Source organism: Magallana gigas, chromosome 4 (assembly GCF_963853765.1).
Source record: "Magallana gigas chromosome 4, xbMagGiga1.1, whole genome shotgun sequence".
Taxonomy (NCBI): Eukaryota; Metazoa; Mollusca; class Bivalvia; order Ostreida; family Ostreidae; genus Magallana; species Magallana gigas.
Genome location: NC_088856.1, coordinates 7,288,261 through 7,310,503, shown reverse-complemented (window position 1 = coordinate 7,310,503; position 22,243 = coordinate 7,288,261). Strand labels below are relative to the sequence as shown.

General features: G+C 31.6%; 1 non-coding gene across 1 annotated transcript; it reads left to right on the top strand.

Moving 5' to 3' along the window:
- Window positions 1-14,482: 14,482 nt before the first annotated feature.
- Window positions 14,483-16,959, top strand: LOC105317834 (uncharacterized). Its single transcript, XR_010713649.1, has 3 exons — window positions 14,483-14,772; window positions 15,483-15,857; window positions 16,523-16,959. It is a non-coding gene; the product is annotated as an uncharacterized protein (transcript).
- The last annotated feature ends 5,284 nt before the right edge of the window (window positions 16,960-22,243 follow it).

Genomic DNA, 22,243 nt, shown 5'->3' with positions numbered 1-22,243 from the left:
CAAACTAAAACTATTTTGAAGAATCCCTAAGTAATGAAAATTCGAGTTTGTTCAAATCATGAGCCCTGTAGTCACGTTAGGGACGCAATTAAGGAGGGGATAAAATTATATTATTATTTTTTTAGAAGCCATTTGGCACGTAAAAAATATAACGTGTGTGGAAGCATTCCGGGGAAGTGATGATTTAAATTTCTTTTTCCAAATTGTGATCCTCTAAGGTAAAATTGGGCCACAAAGAGTTGATTTTTTGATGTAAGAATATATAAATAAAAAAATAAAAATATAATATTGTAAAATATTCTGATGAAAAACAATTGGCAAGAAATTCTGAAATTTGGTTATAAGCAAATCCATATAGTGTAGAGTCAATTTTTTTTTCCAATTTTTATTTATTTATTTGGAGGATCACATCTTACTTAAAAATAAATATTGAAAGTGATTATATAATCTTTGTGTATCTTATAAACACACACAGTGCAATAATTTTCAAATTGACATATACCTGGCTATAGTGAAGTATATAGCTATAAAATAGTGCAGGAAATTTTTTTACTCCAATTTATAATTACTGAGTTACTAGTAACAGAAATGGGATTTCTTAACTTAGAATATTTCACGTTTTTATTCAGGGTTCTCAGACTTAATATCAAATAGCAAAATTTATTGACTTCAGATTTTAGATAAAAGCATACAGCGAATGGGTAGTGTGAGTCGGCTCTGACGTCGCACCGAAGGTTTCTGATCTCGGAGGCTTCAGATATACATATTGAGGTCACGCGTCTTATCAGCTCAAAAACTCAGCAATAGCTGTGAAATAGATGGGAGTAACAGTAAAAATTCTAAAGAAATTTTATCACATTCACAATCAAAATTTTAGTTTAATGTTTTTGTGATTGTGTCACCTGTCCTGTAAGTGAGAAATTTGTTTAAAAATGATTTTTTTTATTAAAAAGAATGTTTTTAGAAAGAAAATGACTTGTGTCACTTGTCCATTAATGGTTTTTTACATACTCTCTCATCTTAGATTTATAAATTCTATAAGCAACATAGATGAAATACTAGTATTATCCTAAAATCGTACACTACAATTATTCTCATAAATGAAACCTAAAATTACATGTTTACATATCCACATAATTTCTAATTGGACAATCCTACTCGATTTTGACCATATTTCCTTGACATTGTCACATTCCAAAATTAAATGCTTGATATTCTCTGTTGTGTTTGACAATAAACTCATCAGTTGTTTTAAAGTCTTAAACTATCTTTTTGGTGCTAGAACCATTATTACGTCATAATTGATTTGATGAATTTTCCCGTATTTAATGGCTTTAAAGGAATTATGTAGAAATTAAGCAATATTTTGATATTCTATATTTAATCACGGGAAAAGTAATTCCGGTGTTGTATAGCACCTTTTCCCCCATAGTAGCCCCCCCCCCCCGGGAAAACCCACTTTCTAGGAGGTTTTCCCCCATAGTAGGGTTTCTCCCTCACGTTTTTTTTTTGTTTAGATTTTATAAAAAAAATATTTATGGAAACCCAGTAAGGGTTAAAATCAATGTTTCTAAACTCCGATGTTGCATATATTTGCATTCATCTGTACAGGTTAAGTTTCGTTTTGCCGATTTATTATTTTTTATAGACAATGCTAAAAATTGAACATGTGTGTAATGGAATTAATCATAGAACTTCATTTACGTAATTTAAGTGAAAGAAGTTTTACAAGATATACAAATATATGCATAATTTTGTGTTCAGAATTTGTCAGTGAAAACTGTTTTGAGAATTCTTTAATAAATCTTTCAGTCTGTCTGTCTGTTTGTTTCCGATGTTTCAGAGCCCGATGTTCAAAATCCAATAACAATGAATAAAGTGCATATTCTTTAGGGTCCCTTATCTCATAAACTAGAGATGATCACATCACCATATTTTCACAGTGGCAGTTATTTACCAGTTGTAGATGACTCTGAAAATTTCAGCCCTCATGGTATGGGCCCTCGATGTTTCACAGTCCGATGTTTAAACCCCCATTATAATGATTTAATGATTTATGGAGAAGGCTTATATAGGCATTGCCTGCTGCCTAATCCATAATGGATTAGGCAGCAGGCAATGCCTATGTAAGCATTTATTGAAACGTATATTTGCATAATAACTGAAACTGAAATATATAATAAAATAATGATGGAATAGTATTCTATAACTGTTCTATCATTAAATCATTTCAGTTTCTCGGCATATCATTGCACCCTGCCTCTCGTTTGATATTTAGAAGTAGAAATATATAATTATATTTAAGATCGTCAATTCTAACGGTATAAATTAATAGTCTTTTGGACGAATGGAGCAATACATTTCCACTTCTTATTCCCTTCCTCTACAAAATTAAGACAAAATTGTTCAGTTAGTTTCCTGAGAGTAGCTTATACATAGATGATAATACATGGGAAAATTAAAGTTACAGACTGGCGTATTTTCACTCAAATGTATTCTGACGTGTCCTGTGAAAAATGTCAATGTCATAACGCTGAAGTCAAAACTGTAGATAAGCATCGATTAGATGAGAAAGATTCGAAGAACACATGAACAGAATGAAAAAAAAAATGTTTTACATAATGGATAAGCAGGACGCATATTTTTGTCAAATAAACGATTCATTTTCCAGTGTTCGATAAATGGTTATCATCATAATAGAAAAAGTCGTCAAGGAAATAAACAAGGCCTTCTGTTTCACTCTTTCAGACAAATGTAAGAATGACGAATTTTCAACAATAATTCAATGTTTTCCTACATTCTTTTGGGGTTTACCTTTTTGGCTGTTTCGAAGGAAACATTAGCAGGTAAACTAATTTTCGCATATTTATATATGTATAAATGTAATATATTTACACCTCTCTCTCTCTCTCTCTTTCTCTCTCTCTCTCTCTTCTCTCTCTCTCTCTCTCTCTCTCTCTCTCTGGCATAAAATTTATTTATTTTTTACAATTTTTTCTCATTAGTATATATTATTGTATATCATATAATGTAAATGATTAAACATATTTTTGAAAAAAAAATTAAGTTAAAGAAGATGGTATTGTTTCACTAAACTATGAGAAGATAAAGGACAATACAGCAAACTTTATAAATAATTATATTTAAAATGTGTTTGCTGAAAACACGTTTATTATTTGATTGTTAATTATTTATTCATGTAATATCTTTAAAACTATTGTCTCTCCCAAGTTATTGCTTTCATCTTTTTTGGATGATTTTTAATAAAAACACAGATACCTGTGAAAGAAATGCAGTTGAAATCGATAAAAGGGAATCAATCCAAGATATCTTCATTGAACAATTATCATTTTTCACTCATAAAAGTTCACAGGAACGAAAAAAATTTCTTACGGAGATTTATAATGGAAAATGTTTACATCTTTTCTCCATTCGGAGGTACTCGGGATACCTTACGCAATTTTCAAGGTTATCATCCGGGCTTATTAATGGCTGATGCAATGCAAAATCCACGTATACTTTCTATTTTGGGATGTGTATTGAAACATGAAGCGGTAGAGGGGGCGTTTCAAAATAGATCATCTGAACGTTTTCCACATTAGTGGATGAACGTAGTTTGAGCACAAAGGTATTTATGATTATCAAAATATGAAGCAAAAAGTGGTGGAAGCAAAAACTCAAGACAGAGTATAGAAAAAGACACAGATTATAGTGAGCGCAGCGAGGCGCACTTAGCGCCTCTCGCGTAGTGAGTCCAAATAGACAACATGTACAATCGGAGGAAATTCGAGTCAAAATCTGCACATTGTTCAGAGAAAATTTTGTGGACCTGTGAAAAAGTTCTCAATATCCCAATAATCCTTTGCGGTGCATAACAACATCGTGAAACATGAAGCGTTTCTAAAAATTATTACCTCTAAATCGCATACATGTATTTTATTTAACAAAACATATCCTTTAAAAACACTAAAGTTAAAAACACATATGCTTACGTAAAAAACTGTCTCTATCTATACTTTTTCTGACATAAGACGTCATTACCTTTCCCGAATTTATCCGACAATTTTTAAAGAAAACTATCCAGAGCAAAAGAAAGTTCAGTATGACGTCACAATGATCTCGCGCTATAATTTCCCCCGATACATATAGAGGTGGATCAAGCATCTGTAAGAGATGTAGTGCATATACTCAGTATCAGTGTTAACGGCGAGTCTTTGGCTGATTAGTTTTGTTTTGATATTATATTTGCTTAGTAAATACACATGCAATACTTCCATGCTTAATATACTGTCATATTGATCCAATCATACATGCAAGTAGGTGACAAAAATTTAACTAAAAAAGAAAATTCTAATTATTACCTAGGTGCAGCCACGTCATTTTGTAATAAAGAAATAAAACAAAAAAGATAAAAAAATAATAGACTGTTAAAATATCTACAGGTATTTGTTATAGTTGCATATGTGGTCAAACCTTTCAATAATATTGAATATCGAACAAGAGACAAGAGGGGGGGGGGACATATGTCTACAACGCATATGTAGCATACAAAAATAAAAATAAAAAACAAAATTGATATTACAGGGGGAAAATAATTAAAATACAGATAACAACAAGGAACAAGTAAAATGACACAGACAAGCAATGCATTGTTTGCTGATTTTAATGATCTATATTAAAAAGATAAAACGTTGCATTTACATAAAAAAAAACTTAAACGGCTTTGTATTTATCAAAATATTTTAATAAAATTATTATTTAATTAATGCTAAGTGATTCATGTAGTTTGTGTAAGTGTATTAGCCTAGGGTGGGACAATTGGAATAATGTTTGATACTAGTAACTTCGGGTTAATTGCGGTGGTTAAAGTTTTCGAGACAAAGCCAGAGTTTTTGGTTGGGGCAAGTCCACGAGTTGCATTTAACAATGATGAGAGATGTGTAGTTCCTTCTGCGCTCGCCCCAACTGTCACGCCGTAAAACATATTAAAGGGTGAATGCACTTCAGGACATTTGAAACTGCCATTAAATAAAATTAAAAATGGGGATTTTTCTATTAATTGAAGAGAGTGCCAATGCCAGAGCAACTTTATGTAATTACATTAAAGGTAATATAATTCCGTATAGAGGTTTTTGGCGGGACAAAAATCTGGCGGATTTGGGTGTACAAGGTATACCAAAAATTTTGGCAGATGTAATTTTGGTGAGTCAGTTTCCCTTCTTTAAAAAAGTCTACTGTCCGTTTATTTTTTTTAACAGCTGAGGAGTAAATGTACTCAAGCAAAGATACAGAGTCGGCATAACATAGCAGTACAAGAAAAAAATGAGAGAATGAATTAATAGACATTAGATTTACATGTGTATTGGAAATTAATCAAAAATGATAACAGATGACTTGAAGTAAAAAAAAAATAAGCAAGGAAGAGACGTAACAACACCGACCGAAAAAGAACCCAAAATTTGGCGTGAAGTGCAGTCCTCTTTTAGACTTTTAGATCAATAGTATGAAACATTGTTCCTATAACCGCCTTTTTCTTCTTTGCAGTGTAATTATATTACGCTTCGAGGGAAAGGGAGTGTGATACCTTAGATATCTAAAAAACGACATCAAAGAAAACGAAAATAACACAGATAAGAATGAAATTATATGAAGAAGTCTTTAATCAAGTGGGTTACATGTAAGAACAATATAAATACAGAATTTTAGTCATCTTCACGTCATCGACCCTGTAGTTTGATACAAATACATATAAAGTCTAAATAATGAGATCGTCTGCTAGTTATCGGTAACGTGGAATTTGTTTTAACAAAATCAGTATGAAAATTTCAGTATAAAACCTAACGGGGTTCTGCTGACAGTGGTATTGAATTTTGAAATGTGAGAACGCCGCGTAATATTTATGAATAATGAAGAAGAGAGTCGCGTGGTCATGTTAAATGAAACCATTGCCTGTTGTCTTTAGTTATTTGAATTTGAATAGAAACAGTGGTAATGCTAATTTTTTACGGAATTTACAAGAAATATGGTGTAATGCATATTAACATATTGCCCTCAATCTTCACCTGTCATCTGTTAACATAGGCAACCTATTGGCTGTTAACGATGTTAACAATGTTAATCTTAGGAGGTTTAACAAATTCACCGTTGGTTTAAATTTACGTATATAAAAAAAGAGACTTAAATAGGATAATATAGTCTCAGACAATAATTCAGATATAAGCCAAACTAAACTAATTCCATAGTGGAATATTAGTGTTTCTTTTTTATCAAACACCTGACAGTCCGGCATTTTCGACATGGTCATTCCTTGTGTTAAGAGTTTGAGTACGTCGATTCAAAAAGGTCAAATGTTTAAAATCATGTTGCCATGTACGACAATTCAAAAAAGGCCAAATGTCAAAAATCAGGATGTCATCTACGATTTTGTTTTATCCAATTTGACTTCTGTCATATATTGTAATCCTTATATAATTTTATATGCATCTATATCAATAACGATGTTATGACAGCCGTGCTGTTTAAATTTATTTTGATTCAAGTAATACATTTTCATCGAGTTTTGCATTTTTCATATTTAACTGCAATACGTTGCGAATTTTTAAACAGATTCAAGCATAATTTTCAAACGCTACAAAAAGAAAGTCTTCAATGTCTTAATGGTAAGAAGAAAAAGTCACTATACCATACAAGATGATTAATGGGTAGCAATATTTCATATTTGCTCTTGCAAAGAAAACTCCTTTGATGGTTCAATAATTATTCAATCATACTACTAGAAGACATAAGATAGAATGGTAGTTTGCAGTTCATAGTTCGTTCGTACAATTCAATCAATAATATGAAATCAGTAATTGTGTTTATATGTTTGTCTTTATTATGGTATGCTTGGAGACGTAAAACCGTGCCAAAAAGTCGCTAAGCAATTTGTTAAGCTTTCTCCGTAAATTCGTTGTCAAATTAAATGTTTTTGAAATATATGACTTATTTCCATTTAGACTATATATGCATATCAACGGTAGTTTAGCATGGTCTTTTATTGTTTACAAGTTTTTCTCATTAGCGTTTATTATTGTATATCATTTAATGTAAATGTTTTAACGTATGTGTTAAAAATTTCAAAACTTAAACATGATAGTAATGCTTCCCTAAACTATGAGAAGATAAAGGACATTCCAACAAACTTTATAATTAATTATATTTTAAATGTGCTTGATAAAAACGCCTTTATTATTTGATTATTAATTATTCTTTCATAAAATGTCTTTGAAACTTGGAACAATTAAAAGATTTTTAAGGATGACTTGATTTCAGAACCTTTGAAACTGCCTACAGTTCCAAACTATGTATTAATATATCTCAAAATATAGCCCTTCGTCCTTACCTGCCATCTGTTTACATGTACATAAGCAACCTATTAGCTGGTAACGATGATCACAATATTAATTTAAGGATGCACGATTTAATTCACCTTTGGTTTAGACTTATGCATTTGAAAAATATTTAAATAAGATATTTTAGTCTTAGACTATAATTTAGATATAAGCGAAACTAAACAAATTCCAAAGTGGAATGTTAGGGTTTCTTTTATAACAAAGACGTGGCCATTCCTTGTGTTAAGACCTTGTGCACGTCGATTTAAAAAGGTCAAATGTCTAATATCATGATGCCATATACGACAATTTAAAAACAAATGTCTAATATCATGACGTCATCTGCGATGTTTATCCAATTTGACCTCTGTCATATATTGTAATCCTTATATAATCTTAAATTGGTGATTATTTTTCATCAAAATATTTCAATTGTGATCCTTGTAAAATCAAAAATTAGTGATTATTTTTCACCATTTTCAATAACTATCTAAAGACAAACTGTGCTGTTTAAATTAATTTTGAGTTTTGCATTTTTCATATTCAACTGCAATTAGTAGAGAATTATTTAAACAGATAAACTTTAAAAATCAAGCATAAGTTTCAAAAGCTACGAAAAGAAAGTCTTCAATGTCTTGATGGTGAGAAGAAAAAGTCACTACACCACACATGATGATTAATGGGTAGCAATATTTCATATTTGCTCTTGAAAAGAAAACTCCTTTCATGCTTTTAAAATTATTCATTCATACTTTTAAAGACATAAGATAGAATGGTAGTTGGTAGTTCATAGTTCGTACATTTCCACCAATAATGTGAAACCTAGCAATTGTGTTTATATATTTTTCTTTAATATGGTGAGCTTGGAAATGTAAAACCGTGCCAAATAAAGAAACAGTATAGCTGAAAACACATGTGTGAATAACTTCAGATTTACCTATTGTATCGTTAGGAAATAAGAAATAACGTTGATTGTAATAGTTGAAATACACAAAAATCCCTTCCACATGCTTAATTAACGTAATTGTGAGCTTCCGGAAATTTAAGAGATGTACAAACCGGAAATAACTTACGTCGGTTTTTTGTATCACGTGAACTTTGATTGACAGTAATTGACACGTGCTGAAAACTACAAGATCTACGTCCGACTACGATCATCATGGTATACGAGTTTAATGGGACTCTCTTAACAGAACACATCACCACTTTCTCAATAATTTATTAATGGTTTAACAATTTCGGTTCATTTCAAAATGAACAGACAGAAACATGTCAAATAACTCCTCAAGAAGCATCATTTGCAAAAATGAATTTAGGTTATAGCAATTCCTATGATAAACACGCAAAACACATGCTTACAAAATAATAATTGTGGTAATTTTAGAATCTTTGAACAATTATTACCTGGGAAAAATAAAGACATTTTTATCAACAAACATGTCCAGGAGAATCTTCGTGAGCCCTTCATGTGTTTTTGTACAGTATATACGCATGCACAATGGTGAAGAAGGCTGAACCCTGTAACACGTAGCGATGTCAATATGTATGGTTTACGTAATTATTAATTTTAATGAAATAACTAGATGCTGTCATTAGACAGAAATACCCGCACCAAGTGTTTGCCCCTAAATAACACTGTTTTGTACCAGTTTAAATAAAAATGAAGGCCACATGCAAGCTCCAGTAATACATTTAATAATTATAATTTTCATAACTGAAGGATGAGATCCCTTCCCATATGATAATACACATGAGCAGCACTTTTTGTGCAACTTGGGGTTGAACTGTTTGCAGTGATTTTTCAGTTAATCAATAATCTTAACATTTCATGTCATAGAAAGTATAATGGTCTATATAATTATTACAGACAAAATTAAAAATTAAATTATGCCCCCTCCCCGTGGCGGTTGCCGGTTTTAGATTTGCTTCTGTGTGCCTACATGTACATAATCGTGTGCACAAATTTAGAGAAGGGGTGGGAGTGAGGGGTCCAGACCCCCCCCCCCCCCCCCTGAAAATTATTTATATCAATTGTAAAATTACCAAAAATACACCTTGGACCTCAATTCTCTTACGGACATGTAAACGCTCTAAGCTATTGTGCTTCAATGTTAGATAACATTATTTGGGGGGGGGTAAATATTTAATTAACATTTAATATACTTTATTGTTTATCTCAATAGGAAGTATACATCACAATATGCAGGTGTCCTGCACCACCTTAAAGCTGTTATTTACCTAATAAAATAGTGCAAGTGGATTTGAAGAATAGCAAATAACTGATCTTGTCTGAAGTTACGTACACAACACAGGTCTGCAGGTCTCATTAGCGGGTACTAGTTTTACCCAGCTCTTCAATTGTATACATACATGTCTGTGTTTTCCATATGCAGAAAAGGATTAGTTAAGATCAGCTAAAGGAATTCATTGTGTTTTAATTGGATTATCATTATGATGTTGACCAATATAGGTAGGCATAATACATGTAGTAGCAGTAGCACATTATAATGAGATGCCAGCATACGTAAATTCTACTTTCACTTTCTAAATGTGATCTCCCTTTGACGGCATACTGTATCATCATATTTTAATATTTAAATAAGCTTATCATCGTTACCTATCCTTTTGCATTTGTAAAGTTTCTGTCATTTTAGTTGCAAAGTAATTTTTTTCATTTGTCAGACTTGCACTATTGAGTTGACCCCATACTGACCCTGTATAAACAACTTCTTATTAAACTTGTGTATTACATGTAAGTAAGTGTAGACTCTTATCATTTTTATTTGAGTTATAATAGGAAGGAAGGAGTATTTCTTTCTTAATGTATTATAATGCATCAAATACAATGTAGGTCATTACCTTATGGGACTGTTCTGACCCCACGAAAAATTGAATTAAGCAATTTCCAAAATGTTAATGTGCATCAGGAAAGAAAAAGCAATCAAGAAATGATTTAAAATTTGCTACTGTACACATGTAAGAATGTATTAAGAAGACTGAATCTTTAGAACCAGGTTAGATTGGGGGGGGGGTGAATGTGGAGTAAAAACATTTATAATTTGAATCATTTATTGTTATTAATTTTAACTTGTCAATGAATACTAGTTATTGATCCCAAGGTAGAAATATGAACTCTGATCATATCTCAATAGATGATATCTCAAATATGCAAGGTGTAATGTAATTTTTTTAAGAATAACATTTTTTACCAGTTTATAAAAGTTTTTAGACACCCAAATTATATTTTGATTTTAAGGTATTCGATGCATAAGGACCATATTTTGTACCTAATAAATGAATGGTCCGATATTCATAATCATGATATCATTTTGAAGGTGTTATCAAATAAAAATACTCCACCAAAGGAATTTTCAAAATATTATTTATGGACCAACTAATTACACCTTGAATTTTGCATTGAAGTATATGGGCAACGTATGTTTTAATAAGTTATTGTAAAAAGTAACTTAAAATTTGTAAAATTCTCTTGGTTAATGCATGCCTAAACTTTCTCTTTATCAAAATATTAAATAAAATGAATCATTTACCGCAGATTTTTTGACGAAATTAAAATTTTCTTTTTTTCAACAAGGGGAGATAATTCTTTTAAAAAAATTGTGGTGCAAAATGACCAGCTTTTTTATATGTTGTCAGTCATGTGAATGTGATTCATTTCACTTTTACTGTTGTCTAGCAATACATATTTAACTGGTTTAAAATGATTCAAAATTGTTCAATATCCCTTCATTATACATTGAATACCTTAATAGATCATTCGACAATTAAGGGGGGGGGGGACAGTTTATATTTGAGTTTGTTTGGGGGTGGGGGTTCCATGTAATATATTTGACAATTTTTTAAAGTAATTTAAAATAAGACTAAGCCATAGTAAAGTCATGAACATGAATAGTATAGAACAAAACACAAACTAATACATGTATATATACATAGGAAGTATTACAAAACATAGATGATTGATCTATATCTGGGTTCTTAAATTGAATCATATATCATGTACATATTATATTATTGTTTCTTTGTTCAAGGCATTTCAGATGGTATGTAGGTCATGATCTCAAGTGCTCTTCCTGGAATTATCAAATATCATAAAAAGCATTGAGATCCCCACCTTAATCCAAAGATATTATTCCTCCTTAGGTCATGGCGCATCAGATCATTATGGCATGTAAGTCATTACCCTAAGGGGTCATCCTGACCCCCTTAGAATCAGAAATTGTCAATTATCTTTAAATTATTAATGTTTGATGATCCTATCTCTATTTAATCTTAATTATTTAGTCTCCCGAATGAAATTTGGAGACTTATTGTTTTTGTACGGTTCTTAATACATGTATTATTATTCTTCGTCTTCTTCTTTTTCTTCTTTCCCGCTCTGAACTTGTTTCTCAAAGATGGCTGAACAGAATTGTACAAAACTCTAGGATATGATAGGCCTGCATATCTAGTTGTGAACCCTGGTTTGATTTTTCTCATTTTGGGTTAGACAACCACTTTTCGGGGGAGGGGGGGGGGGGGGGCTGTCAAAAGGGTGTGGGGTCTAACATTGAACCTTGTAGGAAGAATCGTAGACTCTATTGTAAATGGTAACTTGAAAACGAACAAAGATAATTATATAGGGTTTTCATAATCATATATTGACTGTTACTGGCAATATATAGGGTTTATTAGATCTGACCCCCGGGGTCATCCCCACCCCCCAGGAATTTGAAACTACCATATATCATGACCCCAAAACCATATATACTCTTGTTTCTGATGTCAAGGGGCATCAAATGTTATGTAGGTCATGGGCCCTGTGGGTGATCCTGACCCCCTTAAACAGCAAGTCCCTTAATATCATCAAAACAGTTGAGATCCCCACCCTTAAACCATATATATTCTTGTTCCTTGTGTCAAGGGGCATCAAACGGTATGTAGGTCATGGGCCCCGGGGGTGGTCATGACCCCCCTCGAACAGGAAGTGCACGAATATCTCGAAAACGGTTGAGATCCCCACCCCTAAACCATATTTATTCTTGATCCTTAAAGGGCATCAAAAGGTATGTAGGTAATGGGCCTCAGGGTTAAATTTAATTTTTCAAAACCGTAATGCACATCTATGGAACAGTTCCTATCATATCCCAAGATATGATGTGTCTATCCATTAAATCATAAAAGGAGTTCTAGGATCTATGTATTTTTGAAGTGATAAACGTCAATTTTCTGCTACTTTTTGACTCTCTGGATGAAATTTAAATTTTTAAAACCTTACTGCACATCTGTAGAACAGTTCCTATCATATCCCAAGATATGATGTGTCTATCCATTAAATCATAAGTGGAGCTCTTGGATTTCTGTTTTTTTTTTAGTGATAAACGTCATTTTTCTGCTACTATTTGACTCCCCGGATGAAATTAAATTTTTAAAACCTTATTGCACATCTATAGGACAGCCCCAATTATATCCCAAGAGATGACGTAGCTACTCCAAAAGTTGTAAGAGGAGTTCTGGGAACCATACTATTTTTGCAAAAAAATGTCATTTTTTGTTGCCCACTGATCCCCTTAATAAAAAAAAAATTCTGGAGCCTGATCACACTCCAATCTGACACCCCAATCATATTCTAGAAGATCATTTGGCTACTGCCAAAAAAAATGACGTTTTTGAAACCAGTTTTTTTGTAAAAAAAAAACCCGTCATTTTTCAGCCATTACATGACCCCCAGGACAAAATTGAAAATTCCGAAACCTTATTGCACATCTAAAGGATACCCTAAAACATATTCCAAGAGATGATTTGTCTACTGTTGAAAATGTAGGAGGAGTTCGAGGAAGAAGGTTTTTTGTGAAAAAACGTCATTTCTTACCAATGATTTGACCCCCTGGACTAACAGAGAATTTTTGAAACCTTTTTTTCAAAACAACATGATACCCCAAATCAAACTACAAGAGTTCAGTTTGCTGGTTTATAAGATGTAAGAGCAGTTTGAGAAAGTAAAACTTGACAGACGGACGGACAGACGGAACAGGGTCACAACAATATATCCGAACTTTCTTTAGAAAGTGCGGGTATAATTAGATTTATTTCATGGATAACTTTTCTGAAAGTTTATACAATTATTTGTACAAAAATACCAAACCCGATCGGAAAATGTTTTCGAGTCGGTTATTTGATAAGATGCGCCGTACTGTCTCTTAAGAATTGCTTAAAGCTATTTCGACCTATGTATCTTAGAAAATTCGTTGTTAAATTATAGAGTGTTCCAACTTTACCTTTAAAAATATGACTTGTGTGTGGCAGTTGCTTTACCAATGCGTTTTAGCACATCTCGAACGTCTGCTTAAGAACAGCTTTCACTTTTCAGCTACATGTATATTAAAACACCTGATATATTTATAGAGAGAATTATTGAAGATATGTAATTATTGTTTCCAAATGTTGTTTATCTTTGGCAGTCAGCGTCGTTTGTAACAATGCGAGTGTCCTACATTTGAGCTCCCAAATTTATTGGATGATCACCGAACCCCTGAATTTCACTGATGCCCACAAACGCTGTCAAGACGAGGGTGGGATACTGGCCGAGATTCCGGACATGAAGGCACAGAGAGCCATAAATGAGTCGGTTAAATTCAGGATACTTGCCAAGATTCCGGACCAGGACTCACTGACAAAAATAGAATGAATTGAAGTTTTAAGAAAACGTTTTATGTCATTGAAGAACGTTAACTTTTATTTGATAAATAAACCATTTTCTAGTAATGTATAAAACATAAATATCAAATCAATGATTTTTATCAAACCTTCCCACATTGAATAACTTTCTTTCCATATTTAAAGTACAAAGAAATTGGCAAGATGCACAACTTGAAGATAGAACAAACATTCCTTCTTTCATGTAGTAAAACTTTAATTAACAAAAAAAGAAGAAGAAAATAACTTGACAATTTTCTTTCTCACAAATGTCTATAGGTTAAATTTTTATCTACTAATGATCTTGAGTTTGTGAATTACTAGGAAAAACAGTGTTAATCATAGCCACTTTAGTCCAACAATTATTACAAATAGCCAGTCTTTAGAAGGTTTACTGATATTTGTGGCTTATCTTCTGTTGTTTAAAGGAAAATAACTAATCAATATCATTCCTATCTTTAAAGGAAGTTCCCATTCTACTGTAATCCTGATATCTGGATCGGTGTGAATGACATTGAAGAAGAAAAAAACTTTGTGAACATGTTAAACGAAGCAGTTAGTTATAAAAACTGGTATTCAGGTGAACCAAACAATAAAGACCCTAAGTTTATAGATGACGACGGTGATTGTGTACGGATTTCATCGGGAGTTTGGCGAGATGCATCCTGTTCTAATACCTTCCCTGCCCTCTGTTCTCAAAGACAAACCATTGGTTAGTGTACAGTGTCAATTTATAGAGGTTGGGTTGTTAACAGGTTAACAAATCACCCGTGAAATCTACTAAAACAAATAAAAAATCGTTTAATATTTATTTGATCTCAAAATATTATACATCCAAGAAAAAGTACAAATTTTTACGTTTTAGCTTGCAAAAATTATCATTTCACTTTAACTTTCTACAACGTTTTTCCCCTAGAAGGTTAGAATGTCATAAATGCCAGTTCTTTTAGATGTATTCATTCTTTAAAAAGTACACTAGAGTACATGGTTAAAGTCTTCGATAATGAATATGTATATAAAAAGTGAGCAGTTACAAAATAAATTAAGTGCTCACAGAAAAACAAATCTGTGTAGATACGTTGTTATGAGTTCATATTGAACATACATTTTACAATAAAAACACAATGACTCTTATAAATTAATCTTCTGAATTGATATCTTTGATCTTTAATTTTAAAAATGATTTTGAGTGACAGAAAATATAGTTTGATGAAATTTAATACTCTATCAAAAATAATTGCTATACTATCTTTGATGAACTGTTCCTTATTTTTTAATTGATATTGTTAGTTTTTCTTACAAATATATTTGCTTTGTTTTTGTTTATTAAATAGTTTTTTTATTGCATTAAAATCTAATGGATAGTTGACTATCAAAACAGGAAGTTTTGTGCAATCTTTTTATTTTATTTAAAACAAACAGTATCTCAAACTAGTGGACAAACCACGACACAATCAACTACGACTTATCAACCAACTGGATCTCAAACTACTGACAAAACCACGTCACAATCAACTACGACTTATCAACCAACAGTATCTCACACTACTGACAAAACCACGTCACAATCAACTACGACTTATCAACCAACAGTATCACCGACTAATGAACAAACCACTGCCCTATCATCAACTCGATTAACAACAAAGGAACAGTTCAGAGAGTCAGAGACCAGTGTACAGACTTCTACCCAATCAGCAGAGACGGACCCACAAAGTGTACCTCAGACGAGTAGGCAAGCTACTTCTAGCGAACAAAGTACAGAAGGCACTACTTCATCTGTTAGTCAAGAGCGAGGTATAAGTAATAATATAACTGTTTATCCTTGTGTTGATGCCTTTATGAACATTCCCGAATAAAGCTGTCATTTTAGAACTTTCGAAAAAATAGAGGACTTACTGAGCACAAATTAATAATTATGTTTCTTTTTAATGTCTAAGCGCCATAGTTTACCATCAATTGATGCCGGTGATATAACAGTGCAAGTTATCAGAAGATTAATAAAAAATCATTTTACTGTTATTAAAAGACTGAACTGTTATGTCTGAGCTTTATCGTTCTTTATATTGCAAATAAAAGTGTGTCTTTTATCTATTTGTTTGGTTTATGTTCATTCGAAACATTAAGTTTAATGCGTAAATTTTACAAACAGATTTTTTTCATTTGGTCTTCTACATTAATGTATTGTAATGATTATTTATATTCAATAGAACAAACAATTTTAGATGAAATGTCAACAAATATGTTCATAAAAAGTAAAACGAAGATGTGCAAATTACATGAAATAACACATGAAAAGATATTTTGATAATAAAAAAGTGCTTCTATAAAATTTAGTATAGATCATGTTAACACCTGCATTATATTGTAATGAAAGAAGTTTTGATACTCATGCGATATGAATTGCTGACATTAAACTGTATTCGCCAAAATGTTAAATAGTTTGATTTCATCTCTTGTAGAGTGTAAGTGTCCCTGTTCAAGAATGAAGAATCGGGTCATTATCAAAAACGAGGAAGAGTTACTAACGAAGATCGACAAAATGAAAAAGGAACTCGCCGTCAAAATATCCCTGTTGTCTAGCTCCATCCGGAAGAAGACTTCCGCCGTAGATCCACGGCCGTCCGCCTCCATCGTCGGCGGTACCATAAGCGTCGTAATCATTGCTACAGTCGTCGGTCTTATCATTCTGAGTGATCTCACTCGGGTGATTAACTTCTGCTGGAAAATCATCTTAAAACGTTGTAATAGAAAAACAAGAGCGGCGCAGAAAGGAATGGTTTAGAAAATGTTTGCGTTATTTTCAGTGTAGTATTGTGTTCAGACTTCTACCTGCAAAACAATATAATTATCATTCATTGAAATGTTTTATCTGTTGAATTGGTAATACATCAATCTGTCCTTATCAGTCACTGTCTTATGTTTCTTAATAAGGGAAGGACTCTATTTTGATGTTATTGATAACTAAACGATTGACAATTGAATGCTATGATTGTGAAATATTGTTTTTTTACTAAAATATCGATATGATAATATAACAAATGTTTGTCTTGGATTGATATATAAATGTCACGGATACTTAATGAATACAGTTACATCTTTCTCCATGCAAAAGAAGAGCACGAAAAATCAATTTTACACATATTAAAGAATGTTACGATTTTAAAGAATATCGTTGTTGTAGTTGTCAATTTTTTGTTAATGGGGCTGTACTAGAGGTATCCCATGATTGTTGATTATAAAGATATTAGCTTGTAATAGAAAATGTTTAAGTAAGTCACTTTAAGATGTTGTAGAACTTGACTTCTTATATTTCATTTATTTTGCTCATGTGGTACCTGTAAGGATAACAAGAAGAAAATGTTGTCATTGTGTTGCATTTTGTATTTTTGCAGTCGAAGCAGTTAACTTGTACGCTTATCATTTAAACTGGCGCAATATCTACTATAGATTTATATTAGTGCTTCATTTAATGATTTGAAATATAAATTAGAGTCTGGCTAAGTTAAATTGCTTAATAAACCATTGTTGGTGTCTTTTACAATAAATGTGATAAAGATACAACTTTGATATTCTGCATTCTGCAGTAGTTTATTAACTATAATTTCATTCATTGATGTTTCCAGTTAGAGTTCTTAGATTAGTTACATTCTAAATATGTTTACAATGCTTTGCGATCAAATTCACACGACATTCAACTTTTAGTCATGACGTCATCAATGTGTAAATCTACGTAATACAAACTTGTTTTTGATCTTCGTTTAGTTGCTGAGATATTTGAATATGTACATAATAATTAAGATTTATGATTTCACGGAATTACATGTAACTCAGATTCCATATGCTTTCTCCCCCGCGGAGCGTTTAAAGAAAGGCTGCAAACCATTTTTTATGGTAAAAAATATTCCTGTAAAAATACGTGGATTTAAAATTACCGATTTTGCTGATGCATTAAATGGAAAATTCTCTCACATACATCTGAACTATTGTCAGTCCAGAATATATGTATGCCATCTGTACGTGTATATGTAGAGTGTTAAAGGATCTATTACTTGTTAAGCTTCTCTTCATCAGTATGTGAATTTGTGTGTCGGTTATTGAGCTGCTTCTGTTTAATTTGAGTTGCAATAAAATTATCATTATCCATTAGCTACCACATGTTTAAACTTATTATTTTTTTTTTATACAAATGACTATCAATTAATTTTGCCTTTTGCAGATCATTCCATGAGACCAAAAGACTAGAAATATCCAAAACTTTATCGAAAGTTTTTGTTGTTGTTGTAAAACACAGCCCAAGAGCAACAACTCCAATAGCAACGTAAATACAGCTTACAAGCGAGTGCAGATTCCGTAGGTGATATTTATCAATAATAGAGAAAGAAATGAACTATCTCATCTCTTCAAGCTTGTCCAGCATTGAGTGAGAAAAAATAAAACCTGCCATAACTTAACTAATGTAACTAAGGGGAACCATTGTCATGCTGGTGAAGACAGAGAGGATCCCATGGTGGACTAACTTTTAAATAAGTTTAAAAGTCTTGTCAGCTGTCATTTATATATCCTATTCTTCACAAAGTAATTGGTACTTGTTTCAACGTTTTATATCAACTACCTGACTTGTCACTGTGTGAATATATAACTAATCATGCTGTTTAATAATTGGAAAAAATAACACAATGTCATTGGGATTTGATAAATGATATTTCACATCCTCGTCTTTTTAAAAATCAAAAACAGTTTCATCCTTTTCTCGTCCTATTCGTCCTTCGTCCTTTCTCTCGTTTTACTCTTTGACATTGGCAATGGTGAAAACAAATTACCTACAGTAATTTATGATGTAGAACTTTAGATTTAAGCATCTTTCTCCTTTTTCAACACAATATTTGCCTACATAACATTGTAATAATGAAATATCAAGCTTTACATCATCACACAACCCGAAATTAGCAAACCATGACCAGGCACAGTAAAACATACAACATATAATTGTTATTTAGCTTAATGCATATTTAAAGAATTCGTAAAATAACACACTCTCTCTCTCTCTCTCTCTCTCTCTCTCTCTCTCTCTCTCTCTCTCTCTCTCTCATTGACCCGCTGCTGCACATATTGCAGTCGCAGTATCCTCAACAAACTAACCTACGTTATTCGTTCACAGGAATCGAATTATTTAAATATTTGATAAATCATCCATGTTTTTATTTTTGATAAGTGGTTGTTATCAAAATGAATTACAAAAAATTAAAAACGTATATAAATGAAACAGTTTGTTAGACTTTTTCAAATGTGTGTGAAAATAGTGAACTTGTGAGACATCTAAATGTTTTTCTACATTGTTCTATCGTTCACTTTTTTGGCCCATTTCGGGGAAACATCAGGTAAAATAATGCATACATATTTAAACCTCTCTCTCTCTCTCTCTCTCTCTCTCTCTCTCTCTCTCTCTCATACATACCGACCAAGTAATTCTGAACATTCAACCCTTTTAATGGATTCTAGGCAATGCTTTCTTCTATAAAAGTTTTTTTTTATCATTGACAAAAGATATGAATGTTAATTGTTTTCATATTATGCTGACAGCATGTTTTTTGGTTAGAGCATTTAACAGTTTGGGCAAATTAAACAACAAAATTTATCATTATCCTATTTTTCAAAAACTTTTCAAAATTATATTTAACATACACATATTTTCTTATTATTGATATCTGTCGAAAAAAAAAATTCTTTGATGTTTGTTGATAACTAAATAACAGTAAGTTGACAATGATACAAGGCATGTGTAATTCTTGCTGCGCTCGCTACCACGGAATCACCGTAGAACATATTAAAGCTATAATAATGCTATAATGTATATTGCTCATGTTAAAGTAACAAGTTTAGTTCAGTAGACTAATGCAGCGACATTTTACCTGCCATATGTCGACGAGTGAAGAAATCTAACTTTTAACAAGCATTTGTGTCAATATAAGCTAGTGTGCTTGCTATGGATAAGAAAAACTTTACCAAAAAAAATTTACAGCGGCGATTTCTTAACAAGTTGGGCGTTTCTAACATTAACTTCAGCTGAGCTTTTTAAAAAGAGAGAAATAACATCAAAAACATTGACGTTATTTCATTACGTCGTCCGAAAAGGAGAAAGCATAAAGCGCGTCATTTTCATAATGAGTAGTATACTTTACTAGATTTTATTTTGGATATACTCTTTATTTTTATTTAACTCTTTAAGATATATTGACAGTTTCATTTTGTTTTTTTATATTTCCCTAATTTTGTGCTAGATTTATCAAAATATGCTTCTTTAAATATTAGCTATATTTTGAATGATTGGTGTTGAAATATGTTATTATCATATTGGTGTACGCGCAGACATGTATGCGTTTTTTTCTGTTACATAATATTGATATGTATGAACAGAAAAGGCTTAATTATTCAAATTATCGGATATTGCTGGTTATCAATAAAGAACATTGTGAACATAGAAATGATTATCATTTTTGAGCAATGACTGTTGATGTTATTGTTTTCAACAATGTACAATGCATAAACTTTAAGGTACGTTGTGCACACTATATTGTCTCTTAAATTTGAAATCATTATTTGATGTATAACTGAACAATGAAAAGTACATGATATGTATATGGTTGAACTAGCTCAAAAGCACAGCGTCTCCACTCATATTTCCCTCTTTAAAAAAATGAAAAACAATTTGGATACGATCTAACTGTTGATTAAACGCCGTATGTTTAGAAATACAATGTTCAAAATTGGCTTTCATTCTGAAGTAAAGTACAACAATCCCTTTACTTTGGCAGTGTGTATACACGGTGTCATAAACCTGAGCTTTATTATGTTATGCTGTACTATATGTTATGTACAAATTAAAGGATGACGTTTTAAAACTATTAGGTATAAAAATATACTAGCTTGTAATTGAAAAAATATAACATATGAAAATGAATCGTAATTGGTACATTTTAAAGATTGTCAATTAAATATATTTAGGTTCCTTAGAAAAATACCTATTCATTAGTGGCCAGTGGTATTTTGTATGTATGAAATTGGCTTTATTGAATTTGACTTCGTTTAAAACTGTAAAATCTATGCTGTGTTAAAATGCAACACTGCTTTTAAAATGCTTTAATGTCAAGATTTCATAATTATGTCAGAAATCACAAAATCTGAAGAAAACGTAAAATGGTCAATGTCTGGGAATATTTTCAACCTTAATCGCATACAGTCTTTTAATATGCAGGAAAGATTGCTTTCTTTCTTTTTTTAAATTCCGAGAATTTTTTCATTACAGTCATCTGCATCATATGTGATTATTTTGATTGATCTACACCGACTGGTACAATTAAAATTAATTTTTTATAAAGAAAACACATTTTCGATTTCCTTAAATTTATGGAATGTTTAATTGCACATACCTGCATTAATTTTGATTGATCAACAAGGAATGGTACATTATAAATGAATATTTTATACAGAAAAATATACTGTGATTTCCTCAAACTTCAATGAACTCTTTTATTGGAATTCCCTACACCAATTTTGATTGCTTTAAATGGAAGTTTACATTATGTAATGAATATTTTATACAGAAAAACTCATATTTCTTTTACTTAAAATTCAGATAACTTTTTATTGCGACTCCCTGCAACAATTTAGATTGATTTACACGGAATGTTACATTATGAAATGAAACTTTTATACAAAATATTGTATTTTACTTAAAATTCAGAGATTTTTCAATTGCAACTTTCTGCAACAATTTTGATGATTTTCACGTAAAAGGATAATGGTTAAAATTTAGAAAAAATTCGTTGCAAATCTCTGCATGTTTTTGATTTACATGGAATATACTTCGTTCATTAAAATCATCGTCCTTCGTCCTTCATCGATTGTGGTTCATTTTAAATAATTTTCACGAACTAGTACAGTTTTAAATTAATATTTTATATATTAGATGTTTACAGACAATGAAACCTAGCTGTGCTAATTAGTCACCCCTAACATTGCCCGACATTCCAATTATCATTCAGTTGGAAGGATAACACAGTATCATCCTGTCATCATGACTTGAATTTTAATGACATTTAACATAATTACATCAACCATAACGAACTGGAAAAGATTGAACCGAAACAGGAAAAGAATGACGACGATTTCATTTTTAAATT